The sequence below is a fragment of the Loxodonta africana genome, chromosome X (genome assembly GCF_030014295.1).
Source record: "Loxodonta africana isolate mLoxAfr1 chromosome X, mLoxAfr1.hap2, whole genome shotgun sequence".
Lineage (NCBI taxonomy): Eukaryota > Metazoa > Chordata > Mammalia > Proboscidea > Elephantidae > Loxodonta > Loxodonta africana.
In genome coordinates, this window is record NC_087369.1 from 56,068,126 (window position 1) to 56,092,535 (window position 24,410).

The following is a 24,410-nucleotide window of genomic DNA, read 5'->3' on the forward strand; positions in this document are numbered from 1 at the left end:
TTTTAACTTTAGCTGTGCATCTGTATGTTTATGTGCATGGGTATATATGCATACTCACAGATGCACACACATGCACACATGCACATACAAAGGAAAAAACAACTGAAAGGGAACAGGGCAAAATATTAACGATGGTTATCTTTGGGTAATGCTAGAATTACAAGTAATTTTTTTACTGTCTTCTATTTGCTAACCTGTATTTTCTAACATTTTGCTACAAAATAATGAGATTATGAATAAAAATCAAAATAATTTTGAATTTAATATTATCATGACGACCACAGGCCCTGAGCCCCTGCGATGAGCCCTTCCTGAGTGGTGAGAGCAGCCACAGGAAGGTATTCAAGGAGAAAGCTGTTGGACAGGGCCTGGCTCTCTCATTGTCTTTGCCTGTTTACAGCAGCTCAAAGGGAACTTTAAGTGGGAAACTTGGTTTTGGCTGAAGTGTGATGAGGCTGGATGACACATTCAGGAGATCTGGTTCCAGTCTACTGATGCCACTCACAACCTGAGAGATCTGGGCAACTCACACATCTTCTCAGGCCGTTTTATTCATCTTTGAAAGGAGGCAAAAGAACTAGAAAGGTTTAGAAACTGTTGTCAGTCTCTGTGGTTCAGTTAATTGCTATTATATGGCCCTTTCTAGCCATGGTCTTGTAACTCCCACAAAATGATTGGGTATGACTATGCAAATAAGGTGCTTGTGGTCCACCAAGGGCACTAGACAGTTTTGCTAATGCAAATAAGGTACATGGAACCCTTGTGGGACCATGAAAATAAAGTACATGGAACTCTTGTAGGGGATTGGTCAGTTTTACCATCCCGCTAAGCTTAAAGGGAGCCAATCCCAGAGGTTAGGAGGTGGACCTCACTACCATCAAGAAGACGAGCTGGGAGTGGAGCATCCTTTGGACCCAGAGTCCCTGCGCGCTGAGAAACTCCTAGACTCAGGAGACAGAAAGAGAGCTGAAACACTGAAGACGGCACAAGACAGCAGAAACATGGGACAGGCTAGGCTTGCCAACCTACAGAGTGAGAGAGAGCTAAGCACCTTTGGGCAGGAGGCTTCCTGGTAGAGTGGGGTGCCTCCGGAGACTTATTAGCGGAGTTAAAGAGGTTTGTAACACTTACCTGAGCAAGGCAGAGGCCAGGCCAAGAGCTAGGGCCAAGAGCCAAGGGCCGAGGACTATCTGTGGGCACAGCTGAGAAGCAGCTGTCCTGATCAAAGAACTGTATCCTGAGTTGTTCCTATTACCTCCAAGTTGATCCTGAATTGTAACCAGTTACCTTCCTAATAAACCCTATAATCGTGAGTATGGTCTGTGAGTTCTATGGTCATTGCAATGAATTACCGAACCCAGCAGAGAAGTAGAGAGTGCCGTGGGAAAGACAGCTAGTGTGAGAACTGGCAAAAAGGTTGGAGAGTGGAGGTATGTATGACCTCTACCTCATGGGAGTCAGTTTTATCCTCATGCTGATGGCGATTATCCTCCCTGCTCCTGAAGTTAGGTGAGGTCTCACACCATGCCATTTTTACACTCTCTGGCCTGCCATTCTTTAAGTTCCAAAGAAAAGGGTTATTTCTGCACCTTTAGGATAATTGAGAAATGAGCAAATCCCCAAAGCCTGGGGGAAAGGAGGCTCTGGCGGGGATCAGCTAGGGTCTGTAAAGAGCCAATGGAGAGTGAAGGGCCTGTGCTGGGTGGGGGGTGTCAGTGTTTCCTTGTCTATGACTGGCAATCACAATCCTGAGAGCCCACACTCAATTCCCTGCAGGGAGCTGCCTCCTCCTTTCTCCTTACTATGGGGCTGGACCCTCCATTTCCCACTTTTTCTCCATCAGCCACATCACATTTTCCACTGAAACACACAGGGCTCCAATGTGGTGACATCAGCCCTGTGTTGCTCACTCTCAGCAGGAGGATTGTGATCTGTCTTGGGGACAACAAGATTAGAATCCGCTTTCTGTGACCCACCTGCCCCTGCCCTGAGAGTCTGGTGACAGGCCAGGGGTATCTCCCTGATGAATAAATTCCTGTTCCTGGAGTCCTCTCCACCTCACCTCACACAAGCTGCTGTGTCCCTCCTCAGCCAGGGTCAGGAACCACTGGGGAGAGTTCCTGTTAGCTGGCATGTTCACGCTGGGCCTCAGCCCTCGAGCTTTCTTGCTGACAGCTTCACTCTTCTCAGGAGCCTGAAGCCAGGTGGGCGTCTGTAGACTCAATCAGAATTGCCGGGGTGAGGTGGGCTGGGGTTGGAAGGAAGATCCTACAGTTTCCACTAAGGAGTCTGCCTGGCCCAGGGATTCTGCAGAGATACCAAGAAACCCTGGAAAGACAGTGTCCACATGGTTAGTCATTCCACATTCACCCCACAAACACTTCCTGGGGGCACCGGACTAGGCATGGAAAAGTTCAATGAAACCAACATTAAGTATTACCATAAAGTATGGGAAAATTAATGAGATTTAGTGTAAAATAAATGCTGGATTTGAATTCCAGCTTTTCTGTGTTCTACCTGTGAAAATCTGGAAAAGTCAGAATTTCTTGATTTTAAAACTGAGAATGAGAACACTCATTTCACAGAGTTTTTAGTATTAAATGAAATAATGCTTCTAAAGCACTCACATCTACCTGGCAACTGGAACACATTCAATTAATTTTTTTTTATTACAAGGTGCAATACATGTTTTATTAGGTGATTTAATTTTCACGTTCATCCTGTGAACTAGGTATTACTATCATTATTATTCCCATTTTCCATCAGACAGAGCTGTTCGGAAATGCTAAGAAATTTTCCCCAAGATCACTCCAGCTAGAGGGAAGGACAGAGATTCAAATCCAGGTATGCCTGGCTCTAAAATGCATTTCCTTAACTACTGTGCCATACAGTACTCTTACATGGTAAAGTTATAGAAAATATTATTTCTGTTTCCTGTTGTCTTCAAAGCACTCAGGCTGAAGTGACTATGTCACATGTGCAAAAATTGAGCTTCTGTATAATTCAGTGTACATCCTGGGCGACTTATGGAGCTCGCTGTCTTATGCCAAAATGAAAACTTAAACTCACTCACCCTGCCAATTCCCATCTGGGCCATGAAAACCAGCAGGTCTACATAGGATCCTAAATCATTAACCAATGCTGCTTGACAAAAACTGTGCCCCAAATAGTGCCATCAATTGGCTTCCACCGACTCCTCAAATAATCGCCACATGCATCAAAATAATGTATCCTCAATAGGAAACCTACCATTAATCTGCTCAAGGGGTCAACGTGGCCAAGCCTGACTTCTTATTGGACCCCATAACTCACAGCCCACATATAGAATCAGCGACCCCCAGTAAGAGAACTGGGGGTCACTGATAAAACCCTCAGTAATAGAACTTCCAGTCCATCACATGCCAACTCATAGTTCTACAATTACTGATGTCCACAGGTCCCAATAGGCCCCCCAAAACTGACTCCCAAAACTTGCAATCCCTTGATGACCCTATGCTTGCAATAACTCATTCACCACTTCAAAGCCCCAATCAATAACTCTGATGACTGAATCAATGACTTCAGATACTCACATCTCCAATTCCTATAAAACCTCAAGAATTTCTATAGAGGTCCCAATCACTTACCCACATGTCTCCAATTATTTTCATTCAAGGACCCCCCCACCAAAACTGTTACTCACTGCCCCCATATGAATTATACTTATTGGCTCTGCATTCTTAATCCTATAGCACCTTGACTCCCAGAGGAACCAAATCAATGCCCAAATTTGATTTGGTGTTGAATTTAAAAGATAAAATAGAAAATCTAAAATACTTACACACAGAAACAACATGTTATTAACAAAGGAAAGAGGTCACAATGGTACCAGACTTCCTGCTTGCAATAATAGAGGCCAAGTTAGAAAAAATATCTACAGATTATTAAGAGAAAAGGACTGATATCCAAGAATGTTATACCCACCCTAGCTAGTCACCATTCTTCTGTCAGAACAAAAGAAAAATGATTTTAGATATAAAAGCATTTATATTACAATATGCCAATATTCCCTATCTCAGGAGAATACTCAAGGGAATAGTCTAAACAATCATAAACTGAATAGTAACAGAAATATCAAAATAGGAAGAAAACAGTTTTGAGGTATGATTCTTGCAACTGACACATGATTATATCTGAATTAAGAATAATAATGTGATTGGGCATTTGGAAAAAATAAGACTATTATTAAATGTAAATTTAGAAACACCTTGGGAAAATTTACTGAGTGAATCGAGGAGGCAAATTACACATCTCCATGAGTAGATACTGATACAATATTATTTGAATCTAGTAACAGAAAATACAGACTTAATCATATTTGTGAGGAAGATAAAGGTAACTGCTAGCAGCAATTGATAAAAAATAATCAAAATTACAAATTAATAAGAAATAGAGGGAAATTAAGAGAAATGGGACCAAGTCAGAAGAAATAAGGGAAAGAGAGGAAGCATCAACTAAGGAAAATAAATAAATAGCAAACATAAAATAATGTTGTTGTTGTTAGGTGCCGTCGAGTCGGTTCCGACTCATAGCGACCCTATATACAACAGAACAGAACACTGCCCGGTCCTGCGCCATCCTTACAATCGTTGTTATGCTTGAGCTCATTGTTGCAGCCACTGTGTCAATCCACCTCATTGAGGGTCTTCCTATTTTGCGCTGACCCTGTACTCTGCCAAGCATGATGTCCTTCTCCAGGGACTCATCCCTCCTGACAACACGTCCAAGGTATGTAAAACACAGTCTCGCCATCCTTGCCTCTAAGGAGCATTCTGGCTGTACTTCTTCCAAGACAGATTTGTTCGTTCTTTTGGGAGTCCATGGTATATTCAATATTCTTTGCCAACACCACAGTTCAAAGGTGTCAACTCTTCTTCCGTCGTCCTTATTCATTGTCCAGCTTTCTGATGAATATGACACAATTGAAAATACCATGGCTTGGGTCAGGCGCACCTTAGTCTTCAGGGTGACATCTATGCTCTTCAACACTTTGAAAAGGTCCTTTGCAGCAGATTTACCCAATGCAATGCGTCTTTTGATTTCTTGACTGCTGCTTCCATGGGTGTTGATTGTGGATCCAAGTAAAATGAAATCCTTGACAACTTCAATCTTTTCTCCGTTTATCATGATGTTGCTCATTGGTCCAGTTGTGAGGATTTTTGTTTTCTTTATGTTGAGGTGCAATCCATACTGAAGGCTGTGGTCTTTGATCTTGATTAGTAAGTGCTTCAAGTCCTCTTCACTTGCAGCAAGCAAGGTCGTGTCATCTGCATAATGCAGGTTGTTATTGAGTCTTTCTCCAATCCTGATGCCCCGTTCTTCACATAGTCCAGCTTCTCGTATTATTTGTTCAGCATACAGATTGAATAGGTATGGTGAAAGAATATGGCCCTGACGCACACCTTTCCTGACTTTAAACCAATCAGTATCCCCTTGTTCTGTCCTCTTGATCTATGTAAAGGTTCCTCATGAGCACAATTAAGTGTTCTGGAATTCTTCAAAATGTTATCCATAGTTTGTTATGATCCACACAGTCGAATGCCTTTGTATAGTCAATAAAACACTGATAAACATCCTTCTGGTATTCTCTGCTTTCAGCCAGGATCCATCTGACATCAGCAATGATATCCCTGGTTCCACGTCCTCCTCCGAAACCGGCCTGAATTTCTGGCAGTTCCCTGTCAATATACTGCTGCAGCCGTTTTTGAATGATCTTCAGTAAAATTTTGCTTGTGTGCGATATTAATGATATTGTTCTATAATTTCCACATTCAGTTGGATCACCTTTCTTGGGAATAGGCATAAATATGGATCTCTTCCAGTCAGTTGGCCAGGAAGCTGTCTTCCATATTTCTTGGCATAGATGAGTGAGCACCTCCAGCGCTGCATCTGTTTGTTGAAATATCTCAATTGATATTCCATCAATTCCTGGAGCCTTGTTTTTCGCCAGTGCCTTCAGAGCAGCTTGGAATTCTTCCTTCAGTACCATCGGTTCCTGATCATATGCTACCTCTTGAAATGATTGAATATCAACTAATTCTTTTTGGTATAATGACTCTGTGTATTCTTTCCATCTTCTTTTGATGCTTCCTGCATCGTTAAATATTCTCCCCATGGAATCCTTCACTATTGCAACTCGAGGCTTGAATTTTTTCTTCAGTTCTTTCAGCTTAAAATCCACTATATTATAATCTAACTAAATTGATTAAGCTGAATTCTCCTATAAAAGATAAAGACTATGGGACTGGGCTAATAAACAAAATACAATTGCCACACATCTAGAACAAAAAAACAAAGATGCAAAATGACATTGGAGACAAATATATCATGTTATTTATCATTCTTTCCTTTATGGTTGGCACTCATATCTTAGGAAATCTTGGCTTACCTCAGGGTCATAAAGATGTTTACTATTTTCTTCTAAAAATTTTATTGTTTTACCTTTCACATTTAGATCTATAGTCCACCTGGAATGGATTTTTTTGTATGGTATGTGTTAAGGTCAAGATTATTTCTTCGATATGGATATCAAGATGACCCAACATCACTTATTGAAAAGACCACCCTTTCTCTACTGCTCTGCAGTTGTCACCTTCCGACCATATATGTGGGGGTCCATTCCGAAACTCTGGATTCCCATTGGTCTATCTTATAGACAACACCATACTTTCTTAATTAATGTACTTCATATTAAGCCTTTGTATCTGGTAGAGCAAAAGATTGTTAAATTGGAGCCCATTAAAATTAAGGACTTCTGTTCATCAGAAAACAAAATTAGAAGAGTGTAAAGGCAAATTCCACAGTGGGAGAACATATTTGCAATGCACGAATCTGAAAAATGTTTCATTTCCCAAATATATCAAGAATTTTCTAGAAATCAGAAAGAAAGAAAACCCAATAAAAAAGAGTAAAAGGAAGAGGCACTGCACAAAGAGGATATCCAAATGGCAAATAAACATAAGAAAAGATGCTCAATTTTATTAGTTATCAAAGAAATATAAATTAGAACTATACTGAGATACTCCTACACATCTACCAGAAATCGCTAAAATGAAAAAGATGGAAAATAACCAATAGTTGGTGAGGATGTGGAGCAACTGAAACTCATAAATTGTTGGTAGGAGTGTAAAATAGTACAAACACTTTGGAAAACTGTTTAGTAGTACCTATTAAAGTTGAATATCTGCAATATGCCATTACCCAGCTATTCCACTCTTAGGTATATACTCAAGAGAAATGCAAATATACATTCACCAAAAGACACATACAATAATGTTCATAGAAACTTTATTCAAAACTAGAAACTACCCAAATGCCCATCGACATTAGAATGGATAAACAAGTTGTGCTGAATTTATACAAAGAAATACTATACAGCAATCAGAATGAACAAATGATTGCTACACATTAACATGTAAGAATCTCCTCTCAAACATTATGTTGAGCCAAAGAATCCAAAGAAGCCAGACTCAAACGAGCAATGGAGCAATACTGTATGACTACATTTATATAAATTTCAACAACATGCAAAACTAATCTATGTTGTTAGAAGTCAGGTACCCCAGGGTGGGGGGAGCAGAGAGTTAGTGATTGGAAAGGAACACAAGGTGGGCTTCCTGGGTGCTAGTAATGTTATACTTCTTGATCAAAGTGGTGATTATGTATGATTGTTCAGTCTATTAAAAAATCATCAAGCTAATCTTTAAAGATTAAACTCAAAACCTGTTGAGGCAGTCAATTCCAACTCATAGCAACCCTATGAGATGGAGTGGAACGGCCCCATAGGATTTCCAAGGCTGTAATCTTTGTGGAAGCAGATTGCAGCATCGTTCTCCTGCGGAGCAGCTGGTAGGTTCAAATTGCTGACCTTTCAGTTAGCAGCTGAGCACTTGGCCACTGTGCCACAGGGCTCCTTCCAATAAAGACTGCAGCCAAGAAGGCCGTATGTGGTTGCTGTGAATAGAAATCAACTTGAAAGGCACCTAACAACAACACTTTTTAAGCTCGATTGGATGTTTTTAAGACCCTAATCCGTGGACTAGAATGAATATTGACAGCTGCATTGAACATCCAACACATAGAAATACATTACAAAACTGAAAAAAAAAAAAGATCAAGGCAGCCTACTCTTCTCTTTCACTGATATCTAAATGTGTAAGACAGCACTGAAGATGCCAGAGCAAGATCTGAACAAGAGAGCATAAGCTCATCAAAAAGCAACCCTGCAACCAAGGCTGAACCATGGAAGAGATACAATACAAAGTGCAGTACAACTGCCATAAACTTCTCTCTTGACTGTTACGTGTGATGGAGAATATAGTAGAATATCAAAGTTAGTCAAATACTATTTTAAAAATAAGTAATTAGAACAGAGGGAAAACAAGCTTCCATAAAAAAACAGATCCCAGAGGAGGCGGGGCCAAGATGGCGGACTAGGTAGACGCTACCTCGGATCCCTCTTGCAACAAAGACTCGGAAAAACAAGTGAATCGATCACATACATAACAATCTATGAACCTTGAACAACAAACACAGATTTAGAGACGGAAAACGAACAAATATGGGGAAGCAGCGACTGTTTTCAGAGCCTGGAGCCAGCATCCCAGTCAGGTAACATTGGCGCCAGGCTTCTGGGCCCAGGGGAGCTGAACTCATAAATCTTGTGACGGCGCAAAAAAGGGGAGCAGCCCTACCCCCCTGAACTGAACCCGAGAGGGGACCCAGCCAGTGCGTGTGGGCGGCGTGGCAACGCAGCTGGTGGGAAAAGTCCCCGGGAGGCAGTGACGGGTTTTGGAGCCGGGAGTGCAGCGTCCCAGCCGGGGAACCTTGGTGTCGGGCTTTTGACTGGGCGCTGTCACAGCTGAAGCACGGGGCGCAGCTCTACTCCCCTGAACTAAACCCAGGAGGGGGCCCAACCGGTCCGCGGAGGTGGTGCTGCGACGTGGCTGGCAGGACGAGAAGTCCCCAGGAAACAGCGACTGATTTTGGAGCCGGGAGTGCAGCGTCCCAGCCGGGGAACCTTGACGCAGGGCTTTGGACTGGCAGCGGAGGATCTGACCGAGACTTCAGCAGGCCAGACCCCCGGGGGCAATCTCCACACAGCCAGCACACATAGCCGACACGCCCCTCGGGAATCTCAGATAAAATAGTCATTCCAAGCAAGACAAGCAACTACGGCTATATTCCGAGGTGCTACTCTCTTATCTCTCTGATCCCTCCCCCACCCTTCCCAGGCGGCTTCATTAACATTGGAATTTCCTGAGCCAGAGGGAGAATGGCTCTGGCTCTGCGGCGGCTTTGCTTCCCCCCCGCCCTTTTTATTTTGGTCTTTTCCTAACCCATTCTTCTGGCCTGAGAGAAGCAACCACAAAAAACGCAGGGACCAAAAATCCATCCCTAATTGGATTAAAAACACACAACCAGCTACAGCCAAGCATATATGATCCAAATCTCAGACTTTCATCCTTACAGGGAACAAGGTGGCGGTTATAATCCAAAGGCAGTTCTGCTAGGGATCTGACTGCATTTTTTTTTTAGCGGATTTTCTGGAAAAACAGGTTTCCCGGTGATGGCTCGGAGACAGCAGTCGATATCAAACCACATAAAGAAGCAGACCATGACTGCTTCTACAACCCCCCAAACAAAAGAATCAAAATCTCTCCCAAATGAAGATACAATCCTGGAATTATCAGATACAGAATATAAAAAACTAATTTACAGAATGCTTCAAGACATCAGAAACAAAATAAGGCAAACTGCAGAAAAAGACAAGGAACACACTGATAAAACAGTTGAAGAACTCAAAAAGATTATTCAAGAACATAGTGGAAAAATTAATAAGGTGCAAGAATCCATAGAGAGACAGCATGCAGAAATCCAAAAGATTAACAATAAAATTACAGAATTAGACAACGCAATAGGAAGTCAGAGGAGCAGACTCGAGCAATTAGAATGCAGAGTGGGAAATCTGGAGGACCAGGGAATTAACACCAACATAGCTGAAAAAAAATCAGACAAAAGAATTTAAAAAAATGAAGAAACCCTAAGAATCCTGTGGGACTCTATCGAGAAGGATAACTTGCGTGTGATTGGAGTCCCAGAACAGGGAGGGAGGACAGAAAACACAGAGAGAATAGTTGAAGATCTGCTGACAGAAAACTTCCCTGACATCATGAAAGACGAAAGGATATCTATCCAAGATGCTCATCAAACCCCATTTAAGATTGATCCAAAAAGAAAAACACCAAGACATATTATCATCAAACTTGCCAAAACCAAAGGTAAAGAGAAAATTTTAAAAGCAGGCAGGGAGAAAAGAAAGGTCTCCTTCAAGGGAGAATCAATAAGAATAAGTTCAGACTACTCAGCAGAAACCATGCAGGCAAGAAGGGAATGGGACGGCATATACAGAGCACTGAAGGAGAAAAACTGCCAGCCAAGGATCATATATCCACCAAAACTCTCTCTGAAATATGAAGGCGAAATTAAGATATTTACAGATAAACACAAGCTTAGAGAATTTGCAAAAACCAAACCAAAGCTACAAGAAATACTAAAGGATATTGTTTGGTCAGAAAACCAATAATATCAGATACCAGCACAACACAAGGTCACAGAACACAACATCCTGATATCAACTCAAATAGGGAAATCACAAAAACAAATTAAGATTAATTAAAAAAAATGCTAAAAACAGGGAATCATTGAAGTCAATATGTAAAAGATCACAATAATCAAAAAGAGGGACTAAATACAGGTGGCATAGAACTGCCATATGGAGAGGGATACAAGGCGATATAGGACAATACAAGTTAGGTTTTTACTTAGAAAAATAGGGGTAAATATTAAGGTAACTACAAAGAGGTATAATTTCTCCATAACTCAAGACAAAAGCCAAGAAAAACGTAACGACTCAACAGACATAAAGTCAAACACTACGAAAATGAGGATCTCACAATTTACTAAGAAAAACATCTCAGCACAAAAAAGTATGTGGAAAAATGAAATTGTCAACAACACACATAAAAAGGCATCAAAATGACAACACTAAACACTTATTTATCTATAATTACGCTGAATGTAAATGGACTAAATGCACCAATAAAGAGACAGAGAGTCTCGGACTGGATAAAGAAACACGATCTGTCTATATGCTGCCTACAAGAGACACACCTTAGACTTAGAGACACAAACAAACTAAAACTCAAAGGATGGAAAAAAATATATCAAGCAAACAATAAGCAAAAAAGAAGAGGAGTAGCAATATTAATTTCGGACAAAATAGACTTTAGACTTAAATCCACCACAAAGGATAAAGAAGGACACTACATAATGATAAAAGGGACAATTGATCAGGAAGACATAACCATATTAAATATTTATGCACCCAGTGACAGGGCTGCAAGATACATAAATCAAATTTTAACAGAACTGAAAAGTGAGATAGACACCTCCACAATTATAGTAGGAGACTTCAACACACCACTTTCGGAGAAGGACAGGACATCCAGTAAGAAGCTCAATAGAGACACGGAAGACCTAATTACAACAATCAACCAACTTGACCTCATTGACTTATACAGAACTCTCCACCCAACTGCTGCAAAGTATACTTTTTTTTCTAGCTCACATGGAACATTCTCTAAAATAAACCATATATTAGGTCATAAAACAAACCTTTGCAGAATCCAAAACATCGAAATATTACAAAGCATCTTCTCAGACCACAAGGCAATAAAACTAGAAATGAATAACAGAAAAATTAGTGAAAAGAAATCAAATACTTGGAAACTGAACAATACCCTCCTGAAAAAAGACTGGGTTATAGAAGACATTAAGGAGGGAATAAGGAAATTCATAGAATGCAACGAGAATGAAAATACTTCCTATCAAAACCTCTGGGACACAGCAAAAGCAGTGCTCAGAGGCCAATTTATATCCATAAATGCACACATACAAAAAGAAGAAAGAGCCAAAATCAGAGAACTGTCCCTACAACTTGAACAAATAGAAAGTGAGCAATAAAAGAATCCATCAGGCACCAGAAGAAAAGAAATACTAAAAATTAGAGCTCAACTCAATGAATTAGAGAACAGAAAAACAATTGAAAGAATTAACAAAGCCAAAAGCTGCTTCTTCGAAAGAATTAACAAAATTGATAAACCATTCGCTAGACTGACTAAAGAAATACAGGAAAGGAAACAAATAACCCAAATAAGAAACGAGAAGGGCCACATCACAACACACCCAACTGAAATTAAAAGAATCATATCAGATTATTACAAAAAATTGTACTCTAACAAATTTGCAAACCTAGAAGAAATGGATGAATTCCTGGAAAAACACTACCTACGTAAACTAACACATTCAGAAGTAGAACAACTAAATGGACCCATAACAAAAAAAGAGATTGAAACAGTAATCAAAAAACTCCCAACAAAAAAAGCCCTGGCCCGGACGGCTTCACTGCAGAGTTCTACCAAACTTTCAGAGAAGAGTTAACACCACTACTACTAAAGGTATTTCAAAGCATAGAAAATGACGGAATACTACCTAACTCATTCTATGAAGCCACCATCTCCCTGATACCAAAACCAGGTAAAGACATTACAAAAAAAGAAAATTACAGACCTATATCCCTCATGAACATAGATGCAAAAATCCTGAACAAATTTCTAGCCAATAGAATTCAACAACATATCAAAAAAATAATTCACCATGATCAAGTGGGATTTATACCAGGTATGCAAGGCTGGTTTAATATCAGAAAAACCATTAATGTAATCCACCACATACATAAAACAAAAGACAAAAACCACATGATCTTATCAATTGATGCAGAAAAGGCATTTGACTAAGTCCAACACCCTTTTATGATAAAAACTTTCACCAAAATAGGATTTGAAGGAAAATTCCTCAACATAATACAGGGCATCTATGCAAAGCCAACAGCCAACATTACTCTAAATGGAGAGAACCTGAAAGCATTTCCCTTGAGAACGGGAACCAGACAAGGATGCCCTTATCACCGCTCTTATTCAACATCGTGCTAGAAGTCCTAGCCAGGGCAATTGGGCTAGACAAATAAATAAAGGGCATCCGGACTGGCAAGGAGGAAGTAAAATTATCTCTATTTGCAGATGACATGATCTTATACACAGAAAACCCTAAGGAATCCTCCAGAAAACTACTGAAACTAATAGAAGAGTTTGGCAGAGTCTCAGGTTATAAGAGAAACATACAAAAATCACTTGGATTCCTCTACATCAACAAAAAGAACATCGAAGAGAAAATAACCAAATCAATACCATTCACAGTAGCCCCCAAAAAGATAAAATACTTAGGAATAAATCTTACCAAGGATGTAAAAGACCTATACAAAGAAAACTACAAAGCTCTACTATAAGAAATTCAAAAGGACATACTTAAGTGGAAAAACATACCTTGCTCATGGATAGGAAGACTTAACATAGTACAAATGTCTATTCTACCAAAAGCCATCTATACATACAATGCACTTCCGATCCAAATTCCAATGACATTTTTTAAGGTGATGGAGAAACAAATCACCAACTTCATATGGAAGGGAAAGAAGCCTCGGATAAGCAAAGCACTACTGCAAAAGAAGAAGAAAGTGGGAGACCTCACTCTACCGGATTTCAGAACCTATTATACAGCCACAGTAGTCAAAATAGCTTGGTACTGGTACAACAACAGGCACATAGACCAGTGGAACAGAATGGAAAACCCAGATATAAATCCATCCACATATGAGCAGCTGATATTTGACAAAGGCCCAGTTTCAGTTAATTGGGGAAAAGATAGTCTTTTTACCAAATGGTGCTGGCATAACTGGATATCCATTTGCAAAAAAAAATGAAACAGGACCCATACCTCACACCAAGCACAAAAACTAACTCCAAGTGGATCAAAGACCTAAACATAAAGACTAAAACGATAAAGATCATGGAAGAAAAAATAGGGACAACCCTAGGAGCCCTAATACAAGGCATAAACAGAACACAAAACATTACCAAAAATGATGAAGAGAAACCAGATAACTGGCAGCTCCTAAAAATCAAACACCTCTGCTCATCTAAAGACTTCACCAAAAGAGTAAAAAGACCACCTACAGACTGGGAAAGAATTTTCAGCTATGACATCTCCGACCAGCACCTGATCTCTAAAATCTACATGATTCTGTCAAAACTCAACCACAAAAAGACAAACAACCCAATCAGGAAGCGGGCAAAGGATATGAACACACACTTCACTAAAGAAGATATTCAGGCAGCTAACAGATACATGAGAAAATGCTCTCGATCATTAGCCGTTAGAGAAATGCAAATTAAAACTACGATGAGATTTCATCTCACTCCAACAAGGCTGGCATTAATCCAAAAAACACAAAATAATAAATGTTGGAGAGGCTGCGGAGAGATTGGAACTCTTATACACTGCTGGCGGGAATGTCAAACGGTACAACCACTTTGGAAATCTATCTGGCGTTATCTTAAACAGTTAGAAATAGAACTACCATACAACCCAGAAATCCCATTCCTCGGGATATACCCTAGAGAAATAAGAGCCTTCACACAAACAGATATATGCACACCCATGTTTATTGCAGCTCTGTTTACAATAGCAAAAAGCTGGAAGCAACCAAGGTGTCCATCAACGGATGAATGGGTAAATAAATTGTGGTATATTCACGCAATGGAATACTACGCATCGATAAAGAACAGTTAGGAATCTGTGAAACATTTCATAACATGGAGGAACCTGGAAGGCATTACGCTGAGTGAAATTAGTCAGAGGCAAAAGGACAAATATTGTATAAGACCACTATTATAAGATCTTGAGAAATAGTAAAAACTGAGAAGAACACATACTTTTGTGGTTACGGGGGGGGGAGGGAGGGAGGGAGGGAGGGAGAGGGTTTTTTACTGATTAATTGGTAGGTAAGAACTGCTTTAGGTGAAGGGAAGGACGACACTCAATACAAGGAAGGTCATCTCAATTGGACTGGACCAAAAGTAACGTTTCCGGGATAAAATGAATGCTTCAAAGGTCAGCGGAGCAAGGGCGGGGGTTTGGGAACCATGGTTTAAGGGGACTTCTAAGTCAATTGGCAAAATAATTCTATTATGAAAACATTCGGCATCCCACTTTGAAATGTGGCGTCTGGGGTCTTAAATGCTAACAAGCGGCCATCTAAGATGCATCAATTGGTCTCAACCCACCTGGAGCAAAGGAGAATGAACAACACCAAGGTCACATGATAACTAGGAGCCCAAGGGACAGAAAGGGCCACATGAACCAGAGACCTACATCATCCTGAGACCAGAAGAACTAGTTGGTGCCCGGCCACAATCGATGACTGCCCTGACAGGGAGCACAATAGAGAACCCCTGAGGGAGCAGGAGATCAGTGGGATGCAGACCCCAAATTCTCATAAAAAGACCATATTTAATGTTTTGACTGTGACTAGAGGAATCCCGGCGGTCATGGTGCCCAAACCTTCTTTTGGCACAGGACAGGAACCATTCCCGAAGACAACTCATCAGACATGAAAGGGACTGGACAGTGGGTAGGAGAGAGATGCTGATGAAGAGTGAGCTAATTATATCAGGTGGACACTTGAGACTGTGTTGGCATCTCCTGTCTGGAGGGGGGATGGGAGGATAGAGAGAGTTGGAAGCTGGCAAAATTGTCACGAAAGGAGAGACTGGAAGGGCTGACTCATTAGGGGGAGAGCAAGTGGGAGTATGGACTGGCTTGATTTGTAAAAGTTCGCTTGAAGCTCAATAAAAGTTAAAAAAAAAAAAACAGATCCCAGAACAGTGAGGTGAACAGATAGGCCTGTTTAAAAATAACAGATGTCGACAAAAGTTGACAGAGTAAACTTGTTTTTGTCACATAATTTTGTTCACGGAAGTAAAATATAGTTTGCATATAACTGTAAAAAAATCCAGTAGTACTGCAGTTATCACCAGGAAAGGGCTTGTTATGAATTGAATAGTGTCCCCCCAAAATAATTCCATTTGGAAATAGGGTTTTCTTTGTTAAAGAAACCTTATCAGTACAGGATGTGTCCTAAACCTAATCAGTTCTCAGTTTTATAAAGAGCAGTACAGACAGAGACAAGCAAGCACAAATAGGGAAGAGAAATGCCACGGGAAAATCGCCCAAGAACACCAGGGCTACAGAAGTTGAAAGCGGCAAGGATCTTCCCCAGGGGCCGGGAGAGAAAGAGAGCCTTCCCTGAGAGCCAGTGCCCTGAATTTGGACTTCTAACCTCCTGAACTGTGAGAAAATAAAGTTCTGTTCTTTAAGGCCACAAAAAAAAAAAATCAAGCTAAACATATATAGTATGTGCACTATTCTATATCATGTTATATTTCAATAAAGAATATTTTTAAATATACAATAACTAAAAACTCACTGTCGTCGAGTCAATTCCGACTCATAGCAACCCTATAGGATAGAGTAGAACTGCCCCATAGTTTCCAAGGAGCGCCTGGCAGATTCAAACTGCTGACCTTTTGGTTAGCAGCCGTAGCACTTAACCAATATACAATACACCAGACAAATGCAAGAAAATGAATGCAGGTCTAGAAATATAGTTATCAAAATGGAAATTCAAGTTCAAAGCACTCAACAGATATAAAAGGGGCCTCTTTTTTTTTTTATTAACTTTTATTGACCTTCAAGTGAACGTTTACAAATCAAGTCAAACTGTCACATATAAGTTTATATACACCTTACTCCGTACTCCCACTTGCTCTCCCCCTATTAAGTCAGCCCTTCCAGTCTCTCCTTTCGTGGCAATTTTGCCAGCTTCCAACTCTCTCTATCCTCCCATCCCCTCTCCAGACAGGAGATGCCAACACAGTCTCAAGTGTCCACCTGATACAAATAGCTCACTCTTCATCAGCATCTCTCTCCTACCTACTGTCCAGTCCAAAAGGGACCTCTTTTAATAATAATAATACGTTGTTGTTAGGTGCCGTCGAGTTGGTTCCGACTCATAGAGACCCTATGCACAACAGAATGAAACACTGCCTGGTCCTGCGCCATCCTCACAATTGTTGTTATGCTTGAGCCCATTGTTTCAGCCACTGTGTCAACCCATCTGGTTGAGGGTCTTCCTCTTTTTTGCTGGCCCTCTACTTTACCAAGCATGATGTCCTTCTCCAGGGGTTGATCCCTCCTGATAACATGTTCAAAGTATTTGAGACGTAGTCTCGCCATCCTTGCTTCTAAGAAGCATTCTGGTTGTAATTCTTCCAAGACAGATTTGTTCGTTCTTTTGGCAGTCCACGGTTTATTCAATATTCTTCACCAACACCACAATTCAAAGGCATCAACTCTTCTTCGGTCTTCCTTATTCATTGTCCAGCTTTCACATGCATATGAGGCGACTGAAAACACCATGGCTTAGGTCAGGCACACCTTAGTCCTCAAAGTGACATCTTTGCTTTTTAACACTTTAAAGAGGTCTTTTGCAGCCGATTTGCCCAATGCAATGTCTTTTTATTTCTTGACTGCTGCTTCCATGGGTGTTGATTGTGGATCCAAGTAAAACGAAATCCTTGACAACCTCAATCTTTTCTCTCTTTATCATGATGTTGCTTATTGGTTCAGCAGTGAGGACTTTTGTTTTCTTTATGTTGAGGTGCAATCCATACTGAAGGCTGTGGTCTTTGATCTTCATCAGTAAGTGCTTCAAGTCCTCTTCACTTTCAGCAAGCTAAGTTGTGTCATCTGCATATTGCAGGTTGCCAATGAGGCTTCTTCCAATCCTGATGCCCCATTCTTCTTCATATAGTCTAGCTTCTTGGATTATGAGATTTAATAATATAATACATAATAAATAAGTACTAACTTGTTGGAATCGACTCGACAGCAGTGGGTTTAGTTTTTCTTTTTAACTGGCATAAACCTTTAAGATCATTCAACATACATAAATAAAATCAGCACAGATGTATGGAACAACATGAACTCTTAAACATCATAATTATGAGTATTTCCTCTTCTGAAAGATAAAGTAGATATATTTTTTCCTATTTCTCCTCCCAAATACAAATTGCAAAGAGTGGTAATCTCAAATCAATTAAATTAAAATTCTCAAAATGTAATACAGATCAAAACCCTACTTTTTACTTCTCTGTTCAATTCTGACACCAGCTGCGCATGCAGTACTTCTCTGACTCTCACCATGAAGGTAGGTCAAATCTCACAAGTTAAAAGGACAACATCCTTCAGACTGCCAAATAGGCAGATGCCATCCACAAGTTTGGGAGTCCACATGACACCCTCACTTCTGACCTCCTGGCTATAAATGTGGGGTTTCTCTCTACCTCTTCAGGATGCCAGCCACAAGCTCAGGGTCCTCCTGAACTCCCTCACTTCTGACCTGCTGGCTACCAATTCAGGGTTTCCATCTATCCCTGGGTTTCCCAACCCCCCTCACTTCTGACCTGATGGCTCGCACTACTCCTTTGGTTCGATAATTCCCTGGAATGACTCACAAAACTCATAGAAAGTGCTATACTTATGATTACAGGTTTATTTTAGCAAACAAGGATATAAATGAAGCAATGCATAGGTTGAAGTCTGAGAGGGTTCCCAGCGTGGTGCCTCCATGTCCCAAAGGACACACTACCCTCCCATGTGCATTGATGTCTTTTACCAACAAAGAAGCCCATGGAGTTTCAGTGTCCAGAGCCTTTAATTGACTTTATTATGTAGTCATGATTGATTGGATCAGCCTTCCCCTGCCTCCCCTGAGGTCAGCTGATATCAGGCCAAGGGGTGGCCTTTATGGTCAGGCCAGTCCCCAACCATTAGCACAAACCCTCAGATATGGTTTAGATAACAAAGGTGCTCGATTACTCAGGAACTTTAAAGGATTTAGAGGAATCTCTCAGGAGCCAAGAGCAAAGGCCAAATTACTTAGGTAAAGTAATTTTTTACCCCATACAGCTAAAAATCCTGGGCGTTATGTATAAAACAGAAGACTCTGAAAGGTAGACAGAAGAAAATAAACTGGCTAGGGTCCTCAGGACCCCAAAAATGACACAGCAGCGAATTCCCTGGGTTTTATTTTAGCCTCATATACCCTAGACTTGGTGCTGGAAAAGCCCACAACCCAGAAGTGCCAACAGGTGCACACAAAAACAGCCCTAAGAAATGCCTGCTCTCTCTAGTCAAAGGACAAGGAAAGGGGCAATCTAGCAAGACAGAAAACTTTTAGACAATAACTCTACTGCAGCCAAATACCACAAAAAAAACTGGCTTCACCTCCATGACTAAGAGCAAGGGCCATGTGGACGGCCTAGACTTCCACTCTTACAGACTGTAATGAAATGTCCCATGTCCCTTGCCCCATGCTAGGATGATGTCAGAGAATGTTGAGTGGGGAGCTGGAATCTTTCATCCCTGCTGGGTGGTGATGAGCCGTCTCCCCACACCCCACAGTGACAGTGGAAACCACATAGGAAGCCTGGGCTTCCATCCTGACCTAGCTATAAAAAAGTGCCCTTCCCCCTCCCCAATGGGGTGATGTCAGAGGAGGCCTACTGGAGCTTTCACCACAGCCCAGCACTAAGAAGGACACCCCACCGCCACCAACAGTGTCAGTGGACACCACATGGGAAGCATAACAAGATGCCCATCCCCCTCTTAGCCAGGGTGCCTAGTGAGGAGCCTGAACTCCCACACCCCACTGAGCAATAACAAGGAGCCAAGTCCCTTATAGCAGAGGCTGGGCGGAGAACCTGGATTTCCATTCCCACAAGGCAAAGTCCCCCATACCAAGTGAAGCAGTGTCAGAGAAGCTTACAAAAACAAGAGATTTAAAGATAATACCCACAATGTCCAGGACATAATAAAAAATCAGGTGTCATACCAAAAACCAGGAAAATCTCAATTTGAATGAGAAAACACAATCAACAGACACCAACAGCGAGATGACGCAGACTGTAGATTTGACAAGGATTTTAGAGCATAAAAATGCTTCATTGAGCAATTATAAAAATGCTTAACACAAATGAAATAATAATGGTACAATCACTATGGAAAACAGTATGGTGCTTCCTCAAAAAACTAGAAATAGAACTACCTTATGATGCAGCAATTTCACTTCTAGGTATATACCTAGAGATCTACTACAAAAGACACAATCTGACATACGCACACCTGTGTTCACTGCAGCACTATTTTCACAACACAAAAAAGATGGAAACAACCCAAGTATATATCAACAGATGAATGGATAAACATAATGTGGCACGTACATACAATGGAATGCTATGCAGCCATGAAGAATAATGATGAATTCTCAAAATACAATATGGATGAATCTGGAGGGCATTATGCTGCATGAAATAAGTCAATCACAAAGGACAAATACAGTGATCTCACTATCATAAAAAGACAAGAATAGGTATACATATTGAAACCAATGATCATTGGTGGTGGTTTTGACGGAAGGATAGACATATAGATCAATGTAACAGAATAGAAGATACAGAAATAGTCCCACACAAGTATGGCTAACTGACTTTTTTTTTTAATTAAAAAAAATATTTTTACTGCAGTGAAAATATACACAGCAAAACATTAATAAATTCAAAAATTTCTACATGTATAATTCAGTGACATTGATTACATTCTTCATGTTGTACAACCATTCTCACTGTCCTTTTCCAGATTATTCCACCACCATTAACATAACCTCAATGTCCCCTAAGCAAAACCTCCCCCTTTCCTCTCCCCAACCTCTGGTAGCCACTAACAATCTTTGGTTTCTATATATGTGCTTATTTCACATTAATGAGATCATAAACAGTATTTGTCCTTTTGCAATAACTTATTTTGCTCAGCATAATGTTTTCAAGGTTCATCCATGTTGTGGCATGCATCAGGGCTTCATTTCACTTTGTAGCTAAGTAATATTCCATTGTATGTATATACAACGTTTTGTTTATCCATTCATCTGTTGATGGACACTTTGGCTGTTGCAACATTTTGGTTACTGTGAAAAGTGCTGCAGTGAACATTGGTGTAGGCCAATTGATTTTTGACAAAGGTGTAAAACAATTTGTGGTGCAGTGAAATTATTTAATATGGCCCTTTTAGCCACAGTCTTTTTGAAGCACTTACTGGTGAAGATCAAAGACCACAGCCTTCAGTATGGATTACACCTCAACATAAAGAAAACAAAAATCCTCACAACTGGACCAAAAAGCAACAACATGACAAATGGAGAAAAGCTTGAAGTGGTCAAGGATTTCATTTTACTTGGATCCACAATCAACGCCCATGGAAGCAGCAGTCAAGAAATCAACAATGCACTGCACTGGGTAAATCTGCTGCAAAAGACCTCTTTAAAGTGTTAAAAAGCAAAGATGTCACTTTAAGAACTTAGGTGCGCCTGACCCAAGCCATGGTGTTTTCAATCGCCTCATATGCATGTGAAAACTGGACGATTAATAAGGAAGACCAAAGAATTGATGCCTTTGAATTATGGTGTTGGCGAAGAATATTGAATGTACCATGGACTGTCAAGAGAATGAACACATCTGTCTTGGAAGAAGTACAACCAGAATGGTCCTTAGAAGCAAGGATGACAAGACTATGTCTCACATACTTTGGACATGTTATCAGGAGGGATCAGTCCCTAGAGAAGGACATCATGCTTGGTAAAGCAGAGGGTCAGCAAAAAAGAGGAAGACCCTTAATGAGATGGATTGACACAGGGGCTGCAACAACGGGCTCAAGCATAACAACGATTGTGAGGATGGCGCAGGACCAGGTGTTGTTTCATTCTGTTGTACACAGGGTCACTATGAGTCAGAGCTGATTCGATGGCACCTAACAACAACAAATCATAGTCTTTGTGACTCCCACACAATGATTGGATGGGACAATGCAAATAAGATGTATGGAACCCTAAGGAGGTGTGGTGGCTGGTGTTGTGTGTCAACTTGGCTAGGCCATGATTCCCAGAATTGCGTGGCTGTCCTCCATTTTGTTATCTGATGTCATTATCCTAATTATTCTCCATTTTCTGTGTTGTAAATCCCAACCTCTATTATGTTAATGGGGCAGGATTAATGTGGGGTGTATCCTGAGTCACAGCCTTACAGGGTGTGACTCAAGTCTCACCCTTACCCTAGTTGTGTCCTTCCCTTGGGTGTGGCCTACATCCAATGTATATATGTGGGTGCTCATGCAGGGCTCTCTCTCTCTGCATCTTGATCCTGCGCCTGGCTCATCATTGTCTGACCTCCAGTTCTTGGGACTAGAGCCAATGGCCTGCCATCTGACCTGCCAATTCTGGGATTTGTCAGTTTCTGCAACCCTGTGAGCCAGCAGCCTATCATCTGACCTGATTTGCCAGCCTTCGCAGCCTTGTGAGACAGCAGCCTGTCATCTGGCCTGCCAATTTGGGTTCGTCGGCCCCTGTGGCCACGTAAGTCAGGAGAAGCCTATGCCTGACTCATGGATTTGGGACTTGTCAGCCACCACAACCATGTGAGCCATTTCCTTAATACGGTTCATGAGTTTTGTGAGACATTGCAGCAAATTATAGAACCCAAAGACAGGAGGGAGAGTACTGGGGGGAGGAGGAGTAGTTGATGTTAGAGATGATAGAGTGGTATGGCAATTTGGAAAAGTTGGACATTTAGGACATCTTTAACCTCCACCTCATAGGAACCAGCTTTGTGCTGATCCTTATAAAAGTTATTCATTTACAATTCAATGAAGTCTTTTCAAAAAATGGTGCTGGAGCAATTATACATCTATAGGCAAAAAAAAAAAAAAACTCAACCTAAACTTTACTCCTTAAGCAAAAATTAACTCAAAATAGGTCATAGACTTAAGTGTATAATATAAAACTATGAAACTTAAAAATAGGAGAAAATTTGGGGGATCAAGGGCTAGGCAAACAATTTTTATATTGGACACCAAAAACATGATCCATAAAAGAAAAAAAAAATCTGATAAATTAGATCTTGCCAAAATTAAAACTTCTGATCTGAGAAAGATCTCCTGAAGAAGATGAAAAGACAAGCTACAGACCAGGAAAAATATTTGTAAATAATGTATCTGATGTAAGACTGGTGTCTAGAATATATAAAGAACTCTCAAACCCCAGCAGTAAACAAACAATTCAATTAGAAAATAGGCAAAACACACAGACATTTTACAAAGAGGATATACAGATGACGAATAAATATAGAAAAAGATGTTCAACACCATTAGCCATCAGGGAAATGCAAATGAAAACCACAATGAGATATCACTACACATCTATTAAAAATGGCTAAAATAAAAAATAAAGACAACACAAAGTACTGGTGAGTAAAAACTGGATGGATCTCTTACACACTGCTGATGAGAAATGGTACAGCCAATCTAATCTAGAAAATAGTTTGGTAGTTTCTTATAAAACTAAACATGCAATTACCATGTGACTCAGCAATTGCAATCTTAAGTATTTATCCCAAAGAAATGAAAACTTACGTATACACAAAAACCAGTACACTAATGTTCATAGCAGCTTTACATGTAATAGCCAAACACTAAAACCAGTCTAGATGTCCTTCGACAGGCGAATGGTCAAACAAACTGTGATGCATCCACACCACGGAAAACAGCTTAGAAATAAAAAGGAATAAACTACTGATGCTTGCAACAACTTGAATAGTTCTCAAGAACGTTATGCTGAGTGAAAAACATCAACTCCAAAAATTTATATCCAGGTTGTCCCCAACTTACAATGTATTTGAGTTACAATGAACCATGCTGCGGCACAGTGAATTGCTTAATATGGCCCTTTTAGCCAGAGTCTTTGTAACTCTCACCAAATGGGTGTGACTATGCAAATGAGGTGCTTGTGGCACACCAAGGAGATTCGATAGCTTGCTAATAATGTAAATAAGGTACATGGCACCCTTGTGGGGGTGGGAACATGCAAATAAGGTATATAGAATCAAAACGGAGGGATTGGTCAGTTTTGTCATCCTGGTAGGCTTAAAATGAGCCATCCCCGAGGCAGGAAGGGAGGATCTCATCATCACCAAGAAAGAAGAGCCAGGAGTGGAGTGCATTATTTGGACCTGGATCCCTGAGCTGAGAACCTCCTAAATCCATGAGACAGAGAGAGGGAGCTGTAACACAGAATACAGCGAGAGAAGGCTGTGCGAGATGTCAGGAACCAGGAGACTGGTGCAAGACAGCTGCAGTGGCCTTCCTGGCCCATGGAGCAAGAAAGCTGAGCACTTTTGGGCACCCTACTGGTGGAGTGCGGCGCCTGTCAGCAGAGCTAAAAGAGCTTTGTAACACTTGTCCAAACAGGG

The 24,410-nt window shown here is 40.7% G+C and overlaps 1 long non-coding RNA gene across 3 annotated transcripts in view; it reads right to left on the bottom strand.

Moving 5' to 3' along the window:
* Positions 1-24,410, bottom strand: part of LOC135228906 (uncharacterized) — a 114,489-nt gene that overhangs the window by 48,374 nt on the left and 41,705 nt on the right. For all 3 annotated transcript variants that reach the window (XR_010319771.1, XR_010319770.1, XR_010319769.1), the window contains exon 2: positions 2,063-2,328. This is a non-coding gene — a long non-coding RNA (uncharacterized LOC135228906). The remainder of the gene's footprint in view (positions 1-2,062; positions 2,329-24,410) is intronic.